Consider the following 23,462-nt stretch of genomic DNA (forward strand, 5'->3'; position numbering starts at 1 on the left):
TTCAGTTGTTTTAAGCATCTGGCTCTTGATTTCACCTGAGGTTATGATCTCAGGGTCCTGGGACTGAGCCCCATGTTGGGCTCTGAACTCAGCAGGAATCTGCTTAAGGATTCTTTCCCTCTTTCTCTGTCCCTTCCCTTATTCTCTCTCATTCTCTAAAATAAATAAGTAAATCTTTTAAAAAAGGGGGGGGGGGCAAAGGACTTGAATAGATATTTTTCCAAAGAAGATATACAAATGGCCAAGAGATAAATGAAAAGGTGCTTGGCATCACTATTAGGGAAATACAAGTCAAAACCACAATGAGATATCACCTTGTGCCTATTAGAATGGCTACTACTAATATGTTGAGAGATAACAAATGCTGGCAAAGATGTGAAGAAAAGGGAACCCTTGTGTACTGCTGGTAGAATTGTAAGTTAGTACAACCACTAGGGAAAACAGAATGGAGGGTTATCAAAAAAATAAAAACAGAACTACCATATGATCCAGCAATATATCCAAGGAAACAAAAACACTATGTCAAAGAGATATCTGTGCTCTCATGTTCATAGCAGCATTATTTACAACAGCCGAAATATGGAAGTAACTTAAATGTCCATTGATGGATGAATGAATGAAAAAGTTGTATGTAACATTTCAATTTTATTCGGACATAAAAAAAGAAGGAAATCTTGCCATTTTTTTGACAACGTGAACAAACCTTGAGGGTATTATGCTAAGTGAAAAAAGTCAGAAAAGTATTTATACTTGTATAAATAAATATAATACAATAATATAAATTATATAATTTATATAAACATATTTTATCTCACTTTTATGTAGATCTAAAAAAAAAAGCACACAGAAAAAGAGCTCAGACTTTTTAGTAAACACAAGTGGGGAGTTGGGAATTGGATAAAGGTGCTCAAAACTTCCAGTTATAATATAAATAAGTACTGGGGGGACGCCTGAGTGGCTCAGCAGTAGGGCATCTGCCTTCAGCTGAGGGTGTGATCCTGGGGTCCCAGGATGGAGTCCCACATCAGGCTCCAAGTGGAGTCTGCCTCTCCCTCTGCCTATGTCTCTGCCTCTCTATCTCTCTGTGTCTCTCATGAATAAATAAATAAAATAAATAAGTACTGGGGATAAAATATATAACATGATAACCATTAACAATACTATATGGTATATTTTAGAGTTGTTAAAAGTTATATTACTTTTCCTAAGAGTTCCCATCACAAAAAGAAAACTCTTTTTTTTTTTTTTTGTATTTGTATTAGATGATGCATGGTAACTAAACTTATTGTGGTCATCACTTTACAATATATGCAAGTCAAGTCATTACACTGTGCTCTTTAAAAGTATACAGTGTTGCATATCAATTATATCTCAATAAAACTGCAAAAAGATTTTAAGAGTCCATTGACTCCAATAGGATATTTTTTTAAAAAACCCAACTTAGATTATAATTTACATATAATAAAATTCACTCTAAGTTTTGACAAATATATACACCACTGTAACACTACCACAATTAAGATAAAAAAACATTTCTTATATCATGAAAGGTACTCATACCCCTTCAAAACAAAAACCTTCTCCCATCTAACCACTGATCTTTCTTCTCACTCTAAAGATTAGTTCTGTCTGTTGTCTTTTATGTCTGGGTTCATTTGCTCTGCATAATGTTTTTGACATTCTAATCTATACCAATACCATTTTGACATACCTATCTATACCAATAACCAGTACTTTCTCATTGTTTAGTAGTATTTCATTATATTGTAAAGTAGGCAGCTTCTGAAATGCCTTCCAATGCTCCCCACCCTCGTAGTATTCATGTCCTTTGTAATTCCCGCCCCCATGAGTGTGAGTTATATCAAGTTACTTCTAATGAGAATATAACAATGGTGATGGGGTGTGACTTTGGAGATAGGTTACAAGACTATGGTTCCATCTTGCTAGCACACTCTCTCTTGCCCTTTACTTGTTCTCTGATGAAACCAACTGCCTTGTAAACTGGTATATGGAGATGCAAATAGTAAGGAACAGAGGGCAGCCTCCACCCAAGAGTGAGTGAAGAGCTGAATCTCTTGGCTGAAGACCTCACATGGAAATGAATCTTGTCAGCAACCACATCAGTGATCTCAAAAGTGTATACTTCCGTAGTTGAGCCTTGAGATGCCATATTGATTGCAGCTGGTAAGAGAATGGCTAAGCCATGCCTGGATTCCTTATCTACATAAACTGTGAGATAACAAATGTTTTCTTAAACCACTAAATTTTGAGTCATTTGTTACACAAGAACAAATAAAATACATATGGATATTGCACAATTTGTTTATACATTTACCAGCTGATGAACATCTGCAGTGTTTCTATTTTTTCCCCACAGCAAATAAATCTACTATGAAAATTGTGTAAACTCTTTCATAAATATGTGTTGATTTCTCTTGAATAAATATCTAAGAATGGAACTGCTAGACTGTATGATTAACTTTGCTTTACAAACTGCCAAATTGTTTTTCCAAGTGATTATACCATCATGCATTCCACCAAAATTCCAGAGGTTACATATCACTATTAACAAAAAGAATTTTCTGTCTTTTTAATTTTCACCATTCCAGTGGGTGTAGTTTCTCACTGTGTATTCCCTGGTGATTAATAATAAGTAATGACACTGAGAATCTTTTTGTGTGCTTAAAGGCTATTTGCATATCTTCTACAAAGCATTGAATAGATGTGTTACAAGTGGACCTTGCATTGTTCTTGATCTCAAGAGGGAAGAATTTAGTCTTTAATTATAAAGTATTATATTAGTTGTATGTTCCTCAGCAAAGTGCTTTATGAGGTTGACAAAGTTTCCCTCTATTCTTACTAGTTATAAATTTAGGACTTTTTTTTACACAAGAATGGGTATTAAGTGCTTTTTTGCTACACCTACTGAAATATCAGATGAATTTTCTCATTTATTGTTCTAATACGGTGAATTACAAGAACAAATTATAGGCTGTTAAACATGTTTTGCATTCCTGGATAAACTTGCTTGACCATGAGGTATACTATATACACATGTATTTATTTATTTTACTAAATTCAACTTGCAATTTTTTTTTTTTTTTTAAGATTTGAGAGTGAGCAAGAGAGTACATGAGCGAGAGTAGGGGGCAGAGGGACAGAGACACATAGATTCCACAGAGCAGAGAGCCCAACTCAGGGCTTGATCTCATGAACCTGAGATCGTGACCTGAGCAGAAATCAAGAGTCAGATCTTAATTTGACTGAGTGACCCAGGCACCCCAACCTGCAAATATTTTGTAAATGATTTCTGCCTCTGTAATTGTTAGAAATACTGGTCTGTAGTTCTTTTCCTGTAATGTTTTTGTCTGGTTTTAGTATTAGAGTAATGCTGGTTTCATGAAATGAATTAGGAAATACTTTATCTTGTCTCTATGAATGATTGCTGGTCTTTCTTCCTTAAATATTAGACAGGCTTTACCAATGAAGCCATTTAATAATATTGGGTTTGGTTTCTGGAAAGGTTTTTGGGCAAGTTTTTGATTGTCAATTCAATTTATATATTTGATGCATACCTATACAGATTTTTAATTTTTTCTTCTGTCAGCTATAATTTGTACCTTTAACATAATTTTCATAGCTTCTTAAAGTTTGATATATCTTTTAAATTTACTGACATAAATTTGTTCTTGATGTTGCCTTATAGCCCATTTAATGTCTATAGGTTCCTTTGATTTCCAATATGAATAACTCATGCTTTCTTTCTTTTGTTCTTATTAATAGTAGCAAATGAATTATCAACTTTATTCATTTTCTCAAAAAAAAGCTGTTTTATTTTGTTCATTTTCTCTACTATATATCCATTTTCTGCTTTATTGATTTCTGTTTGCATCTATACACATGTATAATTTGCTTCCTTCTATAGCTACTTTGGAATTATATTTGTGCTTTTAAAAAATTAACAGCCTTATCATTGACATGAAATAAGCTGCACACATTTAAAATCTACAATCTCATAAGTTTTGACAAATATATCCAAAAAGTGAAATTCATCCTAATCAAGGTTGTAAATTTATCCATCACCCCCTTCAGGTTTTTTTTTTTTTTTTTTAATGCTCCCTGGTAATTCCTCTACACTATCCTTACTTCATCTTCAGAGAACTGCTTTGATTTCTTTAACTATGACTTAGTTAGAATTATCTATGATTTTATATAAATGGAATTGCAGAATACATCTGTTCAATGTGGCTTCTTTCAAACTAATCTGAGATTCTCCCACATTGTTATATGTAACAACAGTCCAGTTCTTTTATTACTAAGTAGTATTACATTGTATAAATATGCAACAATGTGTTTATCCATCCAATGGTTTATGGGCATTTGGGGTTTTTTACCGTTTGGTGTTTTTACAAATAAATTGCCATGAACACATTTTGATAGATATGCTTTAATTTCTCTTGAGTAAATACCTAGAAGATGACTGGACACTGTATAATAACTTTGTGGGAAACTGCCAAACTCTTTTCTAAAGTGGTTTCTATTGTGAGGTCTTCAAATTTACTAATCTTTTCTTTTTCACTGTCTAAACTGTTAATCCCATCTGGTAAATTTTTCATCTCACACATCATGGTCTTCATCTCTGGACACTCAATTTGGGTCATTTTAACATTTAACATTTTTTTCAATGACTTATAATTTTAAACCTTTCCTCTTTTTTATTTTTATAATTACAATATACATTTGTTTAAAGTAACACATTTGCAGCTCAAATTGCTCTAAATTGCATGTTTCATGTTTACCCAACTTCTTAAAAATATTTGTAGGACAGCTGCAACCACAGATTTCAAATTCATGATTATTTCTTTTCCCATTCTTCTCCTTACCAAATAACTTCCTTCAGATATGGTTCAAGGAATAATTTATCCTCTTCATATTTTGTCCTCTGCTCTGTAGGCAATATCTGCTGCCTCAAAGTCAGGGCCAGTGCTCTCTTAATGCGAAACATCCTGTTATAAAGGTTCTCAAGAAGCCTTCTTATGGCCTCTTTCACATCATCATTCTCATATACCATCTTGCATTAAACCCCAGTTTATTGAACTCTGCCACCAAGGCAACCACAGGCCTGCTCACATTTTTTACCCTTTTCCTCTTTTAAATGTAAGTATGAGAGTTATAAAAACTATTTTAATGTCCTTACTTGCTAATTCCTTGTTTGTTTGTTTGTTTGTTTTCGAAGATTTTATTTATTCATGAGAGACACAGAGAGAAGCAGAGACATAGAAGGAGAAGCAGGCTCCTTGTGGGGAGCCTGATGTGGGACTCGATCCCTAGACCTGGGACCATGCCCTGAGCCAAAGGCAGATGCTCAACCGCTGAGCCACCCAGGCATCCCTTTACTTGCTAATTCCAAAATTTATGTCAATTTTGAATTGTTTTTTGATTTCTCTCTTCATTATGGGCTAAGTTTTTCTGCATCTTTGAATGCCTGGCAATTTTTAACAGATGCCAGACACTACAAATTTTACACTGATGAGTACTAAATGTTTTTTTTATTCCTATAAATATACTTTGGTTTTGTTCTAAGATGCAGGTAAGTTACTTGGAAAGTTCATTGTGCTTGGGTCTTGCTATTAAGATGTCAGTGAGTATCATCCAAGTAGCAATGAATCTAAAGCTAATTATTCCCCATTACCAAGGCAAAAAAGCCTTGCATACTCTATCCAAGCTTCATGAATTATGAGGTTTTCCTATCTAGTTTGTAAGCGCAGATACTATTCCTTTTTTTTTTTTTTAATTTTTTTTTTTAATTAATTTACGATAGTCACAGAGACAGAGAGAGAGAGAGGCAGAGACACAGGCAGAGGGAGAAGCAGGCTCCATGCACCGGGAGCCTGATGTGGGATTCGATCCCGGGTCTCCAGGATCGCGCCCTGGGCCAAAGGCAGGCGCCAAACCGCTGCGCCACCCAGGGATCCCGCGCAGATACTATTCCTAATAGTATTCTTTCTAAGCATTTTTGGTGGTTTATTTAGCTATTTTAGGAGTAACAGTAAATCCTGTAAATATAAGTGGAAGGAGGGGAGGGGATACTTTTCCCATTTCTTAGTTGATCATTGCTTTTAAAACTTTCTTCTTTTATAATTAAGAATTTGAACCATAAATGTCCCTCTCAATACCACTCTGTCAGCATCAAATGTTGGTATGCCATGTTTCCATTTTAATTTAGTTCAAAATATTTTTATTTCTTTTGTGATTCCTTCTTTGACCTATGGTTTATTTAGAAATATGTTGTTTAATTTCCAAATATATCAGGATTTTCCAGACTCTTGATTTCTGTTAATTCCACTATTGTCAGAGAACATACCACACATGATTTTTTAACCGGCTGAGTATATTTTTTGCCTTAATGAATGCACACATCGCCCATGAAAAGAATATGTATTTTGCTGTGATTATGAGTAGTCTACATACTTCAAATAGGTCAAATTGGTTGTTGATATGTTGTTCATATTTGCTATTGTTCTGAACATTTACTATGAGAAAGGAGTGCTATAATCTCCATTTACCACTGTGGATTTTTCCATTTCTCATTTCAGTTCTATTAGTTTTTGTTTCATACACTTTCAAACTGTTACTAGACCTATACACATTTATGATACTATGTCTTTCTGATGACTGTGATGAGTTGCCATCTTCATCACAAAATGTCTCCATTTGGACTTAATGATATTCATTGTCTAGTCTACCTCATTTAATATTGTAATACAATAACATGTTACTAACATTTCATACCCTGGTTAGTATTTTCCTATATATATTTTAATATTATACTTTATATTTAAACTGAGTTTCTTGTGCATATATATTTGGTTTTCCTTTTTTATCCAGTCTCACAATCTCTACCTCCTAATAAGAATGTGAGATAGGGGTGCCGGGTTGGTTGAGCATTCAACTCTTGGCTTCTGCTCAGGTCATGACCTCTGGGTCGAGAGACTGAGCTGTGTTGGGCTCCTATCTTGGTACAGAGTCTGCTTGGGAGTCTTTCCCTCTTCCTTTCCCGAAGATTCTGCCTCTCCCCAGATGTGCATGCACATGTGCATACTCCCTCTAAAATAAGTGAATAAAATCTAAAAAAAAAACAAAAAAAAACAAAAAAATAAACAAAAAAACATGAGATATTTATATTAATTATAGCTATGGTCCTATTGTTTTCTATTCATCCTATCTTATTTTTCATGGTCGCTTTCTACCTTCATTTGAATTTATTATTTTTAGGTATTCCATTTCATTTTAGCCCTTGACTTAATAACTATAATCTGCATTTCAATGTTTTCAGTGATTGCTCTTGGGTTTACAATTTGAATTTTTATTTAATTTTTAAGCACACTCCATGCCCAGTGGGGAGCCCAACACAGGGTTTGAACTCATGACTCTGAGATCAAGAGTCAGACGCTTAACCGAGTCACCCAAGTGCCCCAATATGCATTTTTAACTTCACACAGTCTGCTTTCAAATAATATAGGACTTGTCTTACAAAAGTATACTCATATTCTCCTTTCCTGTTCTTTGTGGTATTGTTTTCATACATTTAACTTCTATCTAAATCATAAACCCAATATACTGCAATTACTTTCACTTTTCAAATGTCAATCTTTTTTAAAAATTAAAAATAAAAAAAAGTTTCATATGTACAAAGTTTACAATGTCTGGTGTTCTTCATTTATTTGTGTTCATCTAATTTTCCACCTGTTATTTTTTTTTTCAATCTAAGGAACTTCCTCTAACATTTCTTGTAACTTTTGAGGGAAAAATTATTTAAGTCTTCGTTTCTGAAAGATACTTTTGTTGGATATAGCATTAATATTTTATTTCTTTAGCACTTAAAACTATCACTGATTATCTCTGGGCTTGCACTGCTGATAAGAAGTCTACAGTCATTTTTTTTAAGTGGTTTCCTATGTGCAATGTGTCTGTTTTCTCACCTCTACTTTAAAATTTTTTGTACTACTCATTTTTAGCAATTTTATTATGATATGCCTTGATATGGTTTCCTCTGAGTTACTCGTGATGGAGTCACAAGCTGCTTATATTTGTGAGTATATATTTTTCATGAAATTTGGGTATTTTTCTGTTATTTCTTTTAAATTTCCCCCTTTCTAACTAGTCCCTCTAGTTTAGGAACTTTAACCACACATACATTAGACTACTCTCTATGTACCCCAAGAGTCACTCACACAACATTCCACACCCACCCCTATTCCTACACACAACAAAAACACAAATAGAAAATATTTTTTTGTTGTGTGTACTTCACTTTGCAATTTTTTTATTGCTATGTCTTCAAGTTCATTGATCTTTTCTTCACCAGTATCTAACCTCTCAACTCCTTTTGGGTAAATTTTCTTTTTTGCAGATGTTATATTTTAACTCTGGGATCTCCATTTGGACAATTTTCAGTATTTTTCATTTCTTTCCTCATTGCATTCTAGATTTCCTTTAAACTCTTAAGAATAGTTATAAAATTGCTTTTAAATCTTCATCTCCTAATTCTATTATTTTTACCATTAATGTACTTTTATTTTCAAGTTTTTCTTCAGGTTATGGGTTACATTTGGCTACTTCTCATGTCTACTAGTTTTTGACTAAATATCATTCATCATGAAAATTACATCAATGAGTGCCTATATTTAGTGGTTTGCCTTTGAAGAGTGTAGAAGTTTATTCTGACAGGCCTTCAATTTTTACACATATCAGATTGATCCTTTTTAGACTCCTTTACAACACTTTTTAGGGTGGATATAAAGCAGCAATTCTCAAAAGTATAGTTCACAGACTCCAGGGATTTCTTGAGACTGATTGTACAGAAGTAATGCTAAGTAAAACTGCTGGTACTTTACCACAAATCAAAGGAGTGATGCTAAGGAGCACCTGGGTGACTTGGTTAAGTGTCTGACACTGGATTTTGCCTCAGGTCATGATTTCAGGGTCATGAGTTCAAGCCCCATGTCAGGCTCCTCATGCAGTGCAGAGTCTGCTTGAGATTTTCTTTCTCCCTCTCCCTCTGCTCCTTCCTTCACTTGCATGATCTCTAAATAAATAAAATCTTAAAAAAAAAACAAAAAAAGTAGGGATACCCAGGGACACAATCAGTTAAACATCCAACTCTTGGTTTTGGTTCAGGTTGTGATCTTAGGGTCATGAGATTGAGCCCTATGTTGGGCTCCATGTTCCACCCACTGTCTGCTTAACAACTCTCTTCCTCTGCCTTTGCTCCCTGCTCTTGCTCTCTCTCAAAAGAAATAAATAATAAAAAATTAAAAGTAGTGATGCTAAGCTGAACTAGTAGACATTGTAGTCACTGTATTGTATCCTTAACCACAAAATACTTGCATTTAAAAAAAGCCATGAAATAACAAAAAATATTTTTATTAAATCTTGGTGCTTTTAATATTATGTATGATGAAATTGGAAGTACTCATAAGGCATTTCTGCTACATATTAAGTAAGTGGTTTTTCTGAGGAAAAGGATATGTTTACAGTGTGAAGCAAACTTTTTTCACAGAACACCATTTTTACTTAAGCAAATGACATCAAGCCATGTTATTCAGACTTGACATTTTCTTAAAAAGGAAAAAAGTAAGCCCATCAATTCAAGGAAAACAAATGACAATTTTTTGTCAATGACAAAATTTGAGCCTTCAAACTAAATTGCAAATTTTTAAAAAATTTGTATGTATCGGGATCCCTGGGTGGCGCAGCGGTTTAGCGCCTGCCTTTGGCCCAGGGCACGATCCTGGAGACCCGGAATTGAGTCCCACGTCGGGCTCCCGGTGCATGGAGCCTGCTTCTCCCTCTGCCTGTGCCTCTGCCCCTCTCTCTGTGACTATCATAAATAAATAAATTTAAAAAAAAAATTTGTATGTATCATTATGAGCTCTACGACTTCCCCATACTTAAAATACTTTTCTGTGAGATCAGTGATATTAACAAATGTGATTTACTGATATAATGCCATCGACTAATACGTGGTTGCTCTAAGTGAACCAATATTTTCCAAATGACTATTTCATAGATTTTACAAAATCATACACTAAACTGAATATTCCAGTGAATTTTAATACAACAATACCAAAATTCTGCTGATGTGGTTTCAGATTTTACATTGCCACTAACCTTTAAGAAATTATCACTCCCCAGGTTTTGGTTGTAGGAGCAAATAAGAATATCAAGTAAAGCAGTAAGAATATTATCTGAAAAGGCTATTATGATACTTCTCTTTTCTCTAATTATACATTGGTGACACCATTTTCTTCACATACTCCAATAGAAATATTGCAACAGAATGAATAAAGTAGCAGATCTAAGAATCAAACTGTCTTCTATAATAAGTAGACACTGAAAATTTTCAAAAAATGTAAAACAATGCTCCCTTTTTTGGAAAATTAATTATTTTTCATGAAGAATTATATTTATATCAACATGTAATGAATTCTCTTTTGTTATTTACTAATTATTGAATATTTTTAAAATTTCTCAGTTTTAATTACTAACACAGAAAATATTCCTCTGGAGCCTCTACTAACTGTCCTATATGTTTAACAGTGTCTCCTCTGGCTGGAAGAAAATTAATAGTCTCCTAACCTTACCCGTGAGCTCAAGAAATTGTTCAACTTAGTGCAGATTACTATTCAGCTGAAGATTTCAGGGGAGCACAATCCAGACTTCTGGAGTTTTACTCCTGCAGCTCCCTTCTCTCTAATATTCTGCCCAGAAGACTCCAGTCATCTCAGCATCATGGATCTCTAAGCTTTTTTTTTTTCCCATCTCAACAAGACTATTAGGTACTGCTTGAGTTCCCTTTCTGTAAACAATGGTCTAGAAATTTCCTTTAGGCAGAAATCAGAGGAAACTATTGAGCTGACCTATTTATTTCCCATTATGCAGGAATCATAGCCCTATTACATTGCCTGTTGTCCAATACCTAAAGATAGTTGTTTCATATATTTTGTCCAGTGCAGTGTTATGGGTACTTTCAGTAGGCACCACACCAGTTATTCCTCTAGGGGCAGAAATAGAAAATTCTTATAATTTTTATTTCTCAAAGTTACTGGCAACAAAAATCCCAGTGTTTTCATAGGTTTGAAAAAAGTTTCATAAAAACTAACCAATCAGAGGTGTAACTCATGAAAGCACATTCAGCTACTATTAGGCATATTAATTCTGTTTTACAAATTAGTGCTTACCTTTACATTGGAAATTATGATGATTTGTATTCATGTGGTTTTATATTAACATGAACCATAAATTATTTCATCTAACAATTTGTTCTATACATCAATAAGGATTTTACAAATACTGCTACAAGTACAATTATCTTTACTTTTTTTAAAGATTTGATTTATTTATTCATGAAAGAGAGGGAGAGACATAGACAGAGAGAGAAGCAGGCTCCTTGCAGGGAGCCAGATGTGGGGACTCGATCCCAGGACTCTGGGATCACACCCTGAGCCGAAGGCAGCCGCTCAACCGCTGAGCCACCCAAGGCATCCCACTTTCTTTTTTAAAAAGATTTATTTGAGAGAGTGACACATACACACAACATGAGAGTGGGGGGAAGGTCAGTAGAAGGGGGAGAGATTCTCAAGCAGGCTCCCTGCTGAGCACAGAGCCTAATGCAGAGCTCAATCCCAGGACCCTAAGAATAAGATCATGACCTGAACCAAAATCAAGAGTCAAACACTCAACTGACTGAGCCACCTAGGCACTGCATTTTGCTTTTATTTTAACAGCAACATTTCTCTAGTTTTCCAGTTTCTGTGAAAAGAAAGCTAAAAAAAAAGGAAAGAAAAAAAAGACTACCTCAAACATTAGTCAGCAATCAGTCTAAACAGATTTTGGCCTGGTCAACAGAGAAATAATTGGCAAGAGGTCATTTAGTCTGCTGCACTACAATAAACTATAAATAGATTTATAAACACTTTATTTGCCATTTAAATACCTAACAAACAGATATTTTATATAGTTGTTTTTATCTTCCTTCAGATTCCAAAGTTTTAACAAATATACCGCCTACAGAATTTACTTTCTTTCAAGTTCATTTGGAAGGAATATGTAGTTTTAAACCTTATAATTTGTAAAGGCAACTAAATATGGGAGGAAGAAAAAGTGGATTCTATCAATACAAAGCAAATTAAAACATGGTTGTTAATACATTCCGATTATTTCCTCTTTACAGAGGAAAATGTGTAGTGAAAATTGGATACTGGGACTGTATTAATAATATCCAAGTAGAATACAGCATATTTTTGCAATGCTATGATCACTAAAATAAAAAGCATTATCCCAGTTTGATCACTAAGTAACTATTATTAAAGTAAATTATAGGCCTTCTCTGGGCCTCAAATTCCACATTAACTTTTTAAAAAGCTATGAATACATTTCATATTAATGACACTTGTAATGCCACCTGTTGCCATTTTTTAAAGTTGAAAAATGACAACACAAGGTGGTGCCAAAAAGTTAAAACTGCCCCCAAAGGAAAAATGATTAGCCTGTTTCAGTAGACACAATAAGGAAATCAAACCCATCACCCAAAAGAAACAAAATGTCTGATAATAAATCACATTTTTCCCAAGCACAATCCTCAAAACTTAATATCTTCCCCCTTTATTTCATTGGTATTTTTGTAAGTCAGAAATCTTTTAGTAATTCCAATCACTTCATTGTTTCAAACATTTTAAGCTATAATGCCTACAAATATTCACTTGAACTATGAAAGCTATTATTTTGAGGAAAATCAGATTAAGATTCTGTATCAGAAGAAGAAGCACATTAGACTTTTAAGACTAGAAAGAACCCATCTCAGAGGCTGTTTAAAACTGCTCTGATGGGCAGACCGGGTGGCTCAGTGGTTTAGTGCCACCTTTGGCCCAGGTCATGATCCTGGAGACCCAGGATCAAGTCCCACGTCAGGCTCCCTGCATGGAGCTTGCTTCTCGCCCTGCCTGTGTCTCTGCTTCTCTCTCTCTCTCTCTCTCTCTCTCTCATAAATAAATAAAATCTTAAAAAAAATAAAAATAAAACTGCTTTGTAATATGACTTCCCCAAGAACAAGGAGGACTTTAATGGCAAAGACTACAAGGCAATGCTCCATTGCTTCTCCCTCTATACCACATTCTGTCCTCACAGATTCAAAGATGCAGTTCCTGCATGACTTGCTCAAACATATAAATCTGAACAAAAATATCATTAATGTAACAAATATAATTATCAAAATAATAATAGACATGTGGATATTTAGGGGTTCTGAGACAAAAGGATTCTAGAAAATGCCGCTCATCTTTATGAGATTACTTATACTGGGTCACTGCGTCCTACAAGAACTTGAAATTACACCTAATAATGCATATAAACACTCTATCAGACTACTCTAAAAGCTAATGTTGTGTCTGTGAGATTAAAAGGCATAAATCCTTATTTTCCTGCAAACATCAATGTTCCCTGAATGTTGAAAGAAACCTAAAGGTTATAATTAATAAGAAAGAGATGTATTTAAAGTAAGTTTCTGGGACACCTGGGGAGCTCAGTGGTTGAGCATCTGCCTTTGGCTCAGGGTGTGACCCCAGGGTCCTGGGATCAAGTCCCATGTCAGGCTCCCTGCAGGGAGCCTGCTTCTCCTTCTGCCTATGTCTCTGCCTCTCTCTGTGTGTCTCTCATGAATAAATAAATAAAATCTTTTTAAAAAATAAAATAAGTTTTTAGGGAGCAAAATTTCTAGTCATCTATGAAGCATACTGGTCAATAAGGATTATCAAGTAATTTTCATGTGACTATTTGCTATTTACCTCTCTGCTTCTTGTACTATAGAGCCTTTGCCTGAATAAAGACAATCTGTGTTTGCCATTCATACAAGAAAATTGTTTTAGGTTTAGTGTAAAACAGACTGGACTGAACATCAAAAGACATTCACCGTCTACTGTGGGGTCTACTAACTACTATGGGACCACAGCAGAGCAGCCTCCTGAGTTTTAAGTTTTCCTATCTGTAAAATAAAAAGCAGCTAAACTAAATGGCCTCTAAGGGCTTCCAGATCTAAAACCTCATATCCATGTTGTTTCTATTAAGTGTAAGGCATTAAGTTTAGCACTCTGAAGAATCCAAAAGCTGAATAAATCATAATGGAAAGAGATCCCTAATTACAAACATAAAAGGAAAAGCTACAAAGAAGTTCAATAACATCAAAATAAAAAACTTCCTTCTCTCCAAAAGCACAATAAAATAAAAATGTAAATTGGGAAAAGATCTATAAAACAGATAATGAAATGATAATCTCATTTATAGTCTTATAAATAAAAATTTTTAAGTCCATAGAAACATTTAAACTCACATATAAAAGAGCCAATAAACCTGGTGAATTATTAACTCATTAGTAGTGAAAGAACAGTGAATTGAAATCAAGATATCATTTATTTCCAAACTAGCAAAGCTCTTTTTTTTCTTTTCACCACTATCCATGTCCAGAACATACCCATCACCCCAAACTGTAACTCTGTGCCCATTAAACAATAACTCCCCATTCCAACCCCACCCCACCCCACCGCCGGTAACCACTGTTCTACTTGTTAGAATTTGACTATTATCAGTACTTCCTGTAAGTGGAATAATACATATTTGTCCTTTCGTGTTTGGCTTATTTCATTTAGCATGCCTTCAACTGTCATCCATGTTGTAGAATACTGCAAAATTTCATTCATTTTTAAGGCTGAATATCACATTTTGTCTATCCATTTATGAACCAATGGTCCCTTGGGATGCTTTTTCTTTTTATTATTATTTTTTAATATTTGAGAGGGAGTGTGAGAGAGAGCAAGCACATTGCGTGAGGGGAAGGGGCAGAGGGAGAGAATCTCAGATTCCCCACTGAGCACAGAGCCCAACAAAGGGCTTGATCTCACGATCATGACCTGAGCAAAGTCAAGAGTCAGATGTCTAACTGACTAAACCACCCAAGCATCCTAGGATGCTTCTACTTCTTGTGTTCTTCTGTAAATGTCCCTGGTTTTATTTCTTTTGGGTATATACTCAGAAGTGGGATTAATATATTATATTGTAAATCCATGTTTAATTTTTCAAGGAGTCGCCATACCATTTCCTCAGTGGCTTCATCATTTTATAATCCTACCAGCAATGAATAAGGGTTCCAAATTCTCCATGTCCTTACCAACTCTTGTTTTTCCCTACTGTTTTGATAATAGTAATCCTGATAGGTGTGAAGTGGTATCTCATTTTGATTTTGATTTGCATTTCCCTAATGATTCACGATGTTCAACCTATTTTCATGTGCTTGCTGGTCATCTGTACATCTTCTTGGGAGAAATCTCTACAAGTCCTTTGCCTATTTCTTTCTGTTTTCATTTTTATTTATTCCTAACTTAATTTATTAAATTTTTTATTTAAATTCAATTTAATTAACATATACTGCATTATTAGTTTCAGGGGTAGAATCCAGTGGTTCATCAGTTGCAAACAACACCCGATGCTCATTACTTCAAGTGTTCTCCTTAATGCCCATTACCCAATTGTCCCATCCCCCCATCTACCTTCCCTCCAGCAACCCTCTGTTTGTTTCCTAGAGTTAAGAGTCTTAGGGTTTGTCTCCCTCTCTGTATTTTGCCTTCCCTTTCCTTATGTTCATCTGCTTTGTCTTAAGTTTCACATATGAGTGAATGCCTAATGGTATTTGTCTTTCTCTGACTTATTTCATTTAGCATAATATCCTCTAGTTCCATCCATATCGTTGCAAATGGTGAGATTTCATTCTTTTTGATGGCTGAGTAATATTCCATTATATATACACATTATATATATACAATTGTATATACATTGTGTGTATACACACACACACACACACACACACACACACTTCTTTATCCATTCATCTATCAATGGACATCTGGGCTCTTTCCATATTTTGGCTATTGTGGAAACTACTGCTATAAACACTGGGTTGCATGTGCCCCTCTGAATCTCTGTATTTGTAACCTTTAGACAAACACCTAATAATGTAATCACTAGGTCATAGAGTAGCTCTATTTAAAACTTTTTGAGAAACCTTCATACTGTTTTCCAGAGGGCTGCACCAGTTTGAATTCCCATCAACAGTGTAAGAAGGTTCCCATTCTCCACATCCTCACTAACATCTGTTGTTTCCTAAGTTGTTCATTTTGGCTATTCGGACAGGCGTGAGGCGGTATCTCACTGTGGTTTTGATTTGTATTTCCCTGATGCCAAGTGATGCTGAGCATTGGCCAGCTGGCCATTTCAATGTCTTCTTTCGAGAAATGCCTTTTTACGTCTTCTGCCCATTTCTTGACTGGATCTGTTTTTCTTGGGTGTTGAGTCTGAAAAATTCTTTATAGATTTTGAATACTAGCCTTTTACCTGTAAGACATTTTCACACATCTTCTCCCATTCCATAGGTTACCTTTTAGTTTTGTTGACTGTTTCCTTTGCCACGCAAAAGCTTTTTATCTTGATGAGGCCCCAATAGTTCATTTTTTATTTTGTTTCTCTTGCCTTTGGAGGTGTGTCTAGAAAAAAGAAAAGCTGCTGCAGCCAATGTCAAAGAGATTTGCTACCAGCATTCTTCTCTAGGATTTTGATGGTTTTCTCACATTTCGGTCTTTCATCCATTTTGAGTTTATTCTTGCATATGAAGTAATAAAGTGGCCCAGTTTCATTCTTTTGCATATTGCTGTCCAGTTTCCCCAACACCATTTGTTGATGAGACTTTTTTCCATTTGACATTTTTTCCTCTGTTGAAGATTAGTTGACCACAGAGTTAATAAGGGTCCATTTCTGGGTTCTCTATCTGTTCCACTAAACCGTGTGTCTATTTTTGTGCCAGTCCCGTACTATCTTGATGATCACAGCTTTGTAATACACCTTCAAGTCTGAAATTGTGATGCCTCCAGTTCTGGTTTTCTTTTTCAACATTCCTTTGGCTAATTGAGGTCTTTTTCTTTTTCTGACTCCATACAAATTTAAGGATTATTTGTTCCAGCTCTATAAAAAATGTCTATGGTGTTTTGATAAGGATTGCACTGAATGTGTAGTTTGCTTTGAGTAACATAGACATTTTAACAAAAAATATTTGTTTTTCCAATCCATGAGTATGAACTGTTTTTCCATTTCTGTCTTCCTTGATTTATTTTATAAGTGTTCTAAAGTTTTCAGAGCATAGATCCTTTTACCTCTCTGGTTAGGTTTATTCCTAGGTATCTTATGGGTTTTGGCACAATTGTAAATCAGATCAATTCCTTGATTTCTCTTTCTTCTGCCTCATTGTTAGTGTACAGAAATATAACTGACTTCTGTACACTGATTTTGTATCTTGCCACTTTGTTGAATTCCTGTATCAATTCTAGCAATTTTGGGGTGGAGTCTTTGCCTATTTTTTTAAATTATTTTTTATTGAGATATAATTGACCTATAACATTGTGTAAGTTTAAGGTGTACATGTATGATTTGACACATCTGTATACTGCAATTTGATTATCATTGTAACAACTCTATCAGGTCACAATTACTTCTTTTTTTGTGGTGGGAACAATTTTAATTGGATTGTTTGTGAATTTTATTGTTGGTGAACTGTAGTTCTTTATATATTCCAGATACTAATCCCTTATCAGATATATGATTTGGAAGTATTTTCTACCATTTTGTAGGTTGCCCTTTCATTCTGTAGATATAATCCTTGGTTCACACAAGTTTTTAATTTTCATGAAGTCCAGTTCACTTACTCCTTTTGTTTCCATGTTTTTGGTATCACACATAAGAAATCATTGCCAAACCCAAAGTCATGAAGCTTTTTGTTACAAGAGTTTTAGAGTTTGAGCTCTTTATGTTTAGGCCTTTGAGTTTTGTTTCAATATCACAAACTGCTGTCAAGAGTATAAACCATAAGACTTCTCTAATGAATAATTTGGTGGAATATGCCTAAAACATGGAAATGGTTGTGCCCTCTCAGGTAGACTTGCAGCTCTAGACATCTATATTAAGAAAAATAATCACAGAGGTTCAACAAAATTCACTGAAACATATTATAGTGAAAGATCAGGAATGGGAGGGAACTCAAATAGCAGAAAAAAAGTGACCCAACCAATATATCATTGTTCAGGCTTTAAAAATTGTACTTCAGGAGTATTTTAAAGTATGGAAAATGATCATGATACAATACTACAAGTAAAAAAAAAGTTGATTATGAAGCATCAATTTTATAAAATATAAATTTATACAATAGACATAGAATGAAACTGGAAATAAATGCAACAAAATGTTAACTGCAGTTAAACAGAATTATTGACAATTTTTACTTTTCATATTTTTGTGTTTCATAAATTTTTTACTGTAACTGGAAATGAAGTATTTATAAACAGAGAGAAACAATTTCTATCTCAGGACTCAATAAACAAAGGGTGAACTAAGCAACTAATATCTACTGAAAGGCTTTCTCTTAAGTGCCAGATTTTAATCGTGTATATTGAGTGGCATAGGGAACTTGTTACAGATTTTAAGAAAATCTAGTAAAGAACTGAATGGGAAACAGAAGATAAAATCTATTAGCAGAGGATATTAAAAGAGAAGACAAGAAATAGTGAATAAAAGCATAAACAGTCTATGTTGATAATGGAAAACATGGTAAGTACATGTTACTTTTTTTTTTCACTGACGACAATTTATTATAATCTGTTGGCAGCACACAGACAGATAATAAAACCAGAACTATGTTTCCATAGAAGTGGGTGATGATATGTAGCCATTCTATGGGAACTGTGTGCATTTAATCATCATCAGATTTTAGATTTTTTATTTTCTTCTTGTGCTGCTCAATTTCTTTCTGCAGACGCTCAATCTCCTTTATATGATGACTGATCACATCTTCATGGTGTTTCTTCAAGGCTGCCAGTTGTTCTCTAGTGCGTGCTCGGAAGTATCGTTCCTCTTCAGCTTGCTCTTTCTTTCCGAAGGCCCCACCTGCCTCCCAGATCGAGCCTGCGGAGCCCGGGTCCTCTGACGATTTGGAGACGAAGCCTCGGGTTTGCAGGGCCCTAACACCCCACATGCCCAGCCACACCCGCTGTGCACCCCAAGTACATAAATTTTTTTTTAAGTTATAGGGAATAAAGTTTATTTTGGCAGATAGTGTTAAACAAAATTAAAATTGCATACATTAGTAACATAACTCAACATCCTTAATTTGGTATAAGTGTGACATTTTCCTGTTTTCCTGTGTTCTGCTAAATCACCATAACCTAAACTGCTTTATAAAACTGATACGTTGAAATTTAGCTATACTGTTTTCGCTTACGCTCTGATTCCAAACAAAACTTTTCATAAGCTTCTTCTATCTCTGGGTCCATCTCATCATCAATATCATCCAAGTATGGACCACCAGCCCCTGATAAATCTGTCCCATTTTCTTCATAATCTGGAAAAAAAAGTCTTCTCTTTCAAGTAATTCTTGGTATTTCTCTTGGTAATCTGGATCAGCCGTGGTGAAAGGAACACCATCAGAGGTATAAAATGTTGGTTCATTCGTAAAATAGTTAGGATCATTTTCCGGTGTTGCTTCTCTGTATGTTGAAGTTGCATGGACTCTACCCCAGTTACTTGACCGGAGTTCTACAAGCTTCAAGAGCATCTGTTTCACATCTCTGCTGCAATTTGCATCTAAGACAACAGTTTCAATTCTCTGAATAATTTCTTCCATATCATTCTTTCCTTTCTCCTTCCAGGCATCTTCCAAAACTGACCCTGTCAACTTCAGTAATTTTACCGCACAAATTGTTGTCATCCATAGGATTAGAAAAGAGGGCATTCAGCAACTCCCGAAGACCAACCTGAAGAATATCTGCTCTTGTAACCTGTCCATTTGTTCCCTTGATCTCCAGGTTAAGGTAAAGTTCTCCCAGGAAGAGGACAAACGCGTGGAATCGTTTCCAAGTCACTTCGGCCCCTTTTGCAGCTTGATCTTTAACTTCATATTCAGTTCGACATCTTTGAAGCAGCAACTGGTGAAAGTTGCCACTCTGTGGGCTAATTGTCAGATGATGGGACAGGTAATTACAGAGGCGAGCTCCCATGTAAGAGAAATTTGGGATAGATGTGGTCTGTTGATAGATGAGTTCTACAAGTTCTTGCAAAGCATCCATCATCTGTTGTAACCCAGCCATTCAGGGTCTCTGCAAACTGTTCAATTTAATTTTTTTTTATGATTTACAAAGCTTTTTTAATCGTATTATTTCAGATCATATACATGACAACCCAGAAAAAGGAAGATGCTTTTTCCATTCTGCCAAAAAGAAGCTAGGGTCCAGGAATGTTAGACGTTCAAAGAAATACACTTAAAATTTTAAAGTATTCAAATCGAGGCTAACAGACTTGGAAGTCTCTCTTTTTATCGGTGCTATACTTTCTTTTAATTTAGGTAGAGACCCAGCAGGGCCCTAATCACAGTACAACAATCAGTAGTACACTTCTTCCTTTTAAGAATAAAAGGGAATCATCTAGGCTTCTACCCTTGACCACCCACGGGAGGGGTACATGAGTCCACTGGGGTTTTCTCTGGGGCTGGAGGCACAGAAACGTGGGCATGGTATTAGGGAGTGGCCCCAGGTAAATACTGACACTGTGGATGAGATTCTATCAAAATGTCTTCAAAAGTGTTCCTACTATTTTGCTTTCCTAATGGCAATATATGAAAGTTCCTTCCATCCTTGCCAGGCCTTGGTATTTAGTCTTTTACATTTAGCCATTCTAACAAGTGTTTAGTTGTATCTCATTATGATTTTAGTTTGCATTTCCCTAAAAACTAATGGTATTAAACACCTTTTCACATGATGTGAAGCACATGATGCTTTCTACCTATATTTTCTTAGATAAAGTTTCTGTTAGAATCTCTTGCCCATTTTTTATTGAGTATTCTTTCTTAAGACTGAGTTTTGAGAATTCTTTAGATATTCTGGATACAAGACCCTTATAAAGGGTGTGTTTTGCAAATACTTTCTCCAAGCCTTCTGCTTATCTTTACATTGTCTTAAGAATGAATGTCTTCCAGGGTGCCTGGGTGGTTCAGTCAGTTAAGAGTCCAACTCTCGGTTTCAGCTCAGGCCATGATCTCAGGATGGTGAGATTGCGCTGTGTGTGCATCAGGTTCCGAAATCAGCACAGTCTGCTTGAGATTCTCTACCTCTCCCTTAGTCCCTCCCCCTGCTTGCATGCTCTCTTTTCTCTCAAATAATAAAATCTTTTTTTAAAAAAATATGAAAGTCTTTCAAAGAGCAGTATATATAAATTTTGATGAAGTTCAGTATTTCAATTTTTCTTTTATAGTTTGTACTTTTTGTGTCTTATTTGGGGAAGAAACAAACCATCTTTGCCTAACCCAAGGTCACAAATATTTTCTTTCACAAATTCCACAGTTTCATCTCTTACACTTAGGTTTGTGAATTATTTGGTGTTTATTTTGGTATGTGGTGTAAGGGTTAAGCTGCTACCACTATTGCTGCTACTTTTGTTTGTTTTGTACTTTTGTTTTTTGTATTTTTTCATTTGGATGTCCAATTATGCATTTGGAAGTCCATTTGTTGAAAAGACTATCCCCACAGAGTTGAATTAACTGGGCAAGTTGTAAAAAGCTGACCAGGTAAATGTAGGGTCTATTTCTCGACTCCCTACACTGTCTCAATGACCTACCTGTCTATCTTTCTTTGCAAAAAAAAAATAAAGATATTGCCATGGCTACTGTCTTAAAATCAGTCTTAATGTGGTATGGAGACATCCAAGTTTCTTCTTTCTCAAATTGTTTTAACTATTCTATACCATTTTCATTTTATTTTAAGTATTAGAATCAACCCATCAATATATTTTATTTTTTAAAAATTGGAATTTTTATTAGTATTATACTGATTTTACAGAGTAATGTGAGAAAAAGAGACATTTTAACAATATTGAGACTTACAATTCATTAATATGATAATACTCCGCTTAAAGTTTTTAAATTTGTCTTGTTTGCATATTTATTGCTAAATTTATCCCTAAGTCTTTTAAATGACATTGTAAAAAAGTATTTTTTAAATTTTAGTTTCCAACTGTTCATTGCAGTGTAAAGAAATATCACTGATTTTTGTATATTGATTTTGTATCTTATAAGTCTGCTAAATTCAATTATTCCTAGTAGCTTTTTTGTAGATTCTTGGGGGCTTTCTTTTTTTTTTTTTTTTAATGTTTTATTTTATTTTTTTATTTATGATAGTCACGGGGAGAGAGAGAGAGAGGCAGAGACACAGGCGGAGGGAGAAGCAGGCTCCATGCACCGGGAGCCTGATGTGGGATTCGATCCCGGGTCTCCAGGATCGCGCCCTGGACCAAAGGCAGGCGCCAAACCTGCTGCGCCACCCAGGGACCCCTCTTGGGGGCTTTCTACATTGATTATGCTGTCATTTTTGAATGACAATGTTGCTTTGAATAACAATGTTAACAGAAGTGGTAGGAGTGAACATTCTTGCTTGTTCTCAATCTTAGGGTGAAAGGATTCAATCTTTTTACCATTAGTATTCTAGGTGTAGAATTTTTATAAATGTTTTTTTATCAGGTTGAGGAATCTACTTTTGTTTCCAATTTTGGAATTTTGGACACTGAATTTTGTTAAATATTTTCTATATCTGTTGAAATAATCATCTGGTTTTTATTTTTTAACCTGTCGATAAGGTACATGAAATTTTTTTCAATCACAGGAGTGACATGATTATATTTATTTTTTTGTTAGATAGAGTAATACCAATCTCCATCTCACTGTGAGACTCTGAAACATCATGAAAAAGTAGTTCCAAAAACTAATATAAGGTTACACTAAAGGAAATGACATGCCTCTGGGGTGCCTGGGTAACTCAGTCAGTTAAACATCTGACTATGGCTCAGGTCATGATCTCAAGGTTCTGGGATCAAGCTGCGTGTTGGGCTTCACACTCAGCAGGGAATCTGCCTCTCCCCCTGTTCCTCCTCTCCTCTGCTTATGTTCTCTCTCTCTCTTTCTCTCTCTATCTCTCTCAAGTAAATAAATAAAATCTTTTTAAAAAGTGACATGCTTCAATCAAGGAAGAGGATAGATCACCATGGTCTCTCAACCTAAGGTGGGCACTCATATAAGTGTCACACTGTATGTGCAGCAATGACCTTCTAAAATGAATCACAGTTCTAAAATAGAAAAGTTATCTGAAAGTGATGTCTCAGCAAATATGACTAAGAACAACTAGCATCTATAGTATGCATTTTTCAGTTTTATTCAGATATAATTATTAGTTCAAAGTGTACAACATAATGATTTGATCTACATGTATATCACAAAATAAGTAGCACAACATAAAGTTTAGCTAATATCACTTACCTCAGTTATATTTTTC

The 23,462-nt window shown here is 34.9% G+C and overlaps 1 protein-coding gene and 1 pseudogene across 3 annotated transcripts in view; both read right to left on the reverse strand.

Moving 5' to 3' along the window:
- FAF1 (Fas associated factor 1) overlaps positions 1–23,462 on the reverse strand; it is a 470,490-nt gene that overhangs the window by 282,707 nt on the left and 164,321 nt on the right. The gene's annotated exons all lie outside the window — the stretch shown is intronic.
- Positions 18,715–20,259, reverse strand: LOC121481364 (annotated as a pseudogene).

The sequence above is a fragment of the Vulpes lagopus genome, chromosome 23 (assembly GCF_018345385.1).
Source record: "Vulpes lagopus strain Blue_001 chromosome 23, ASM1834538v1, whole genome shotgun sequence".
NCBI classification, from domain to species: domain Eukaryota; kingdom Metazoa; phylum Chordata; class Mammalia; order Carnivora; family Canidae; genus Vulpes; species Vulpes lagopus.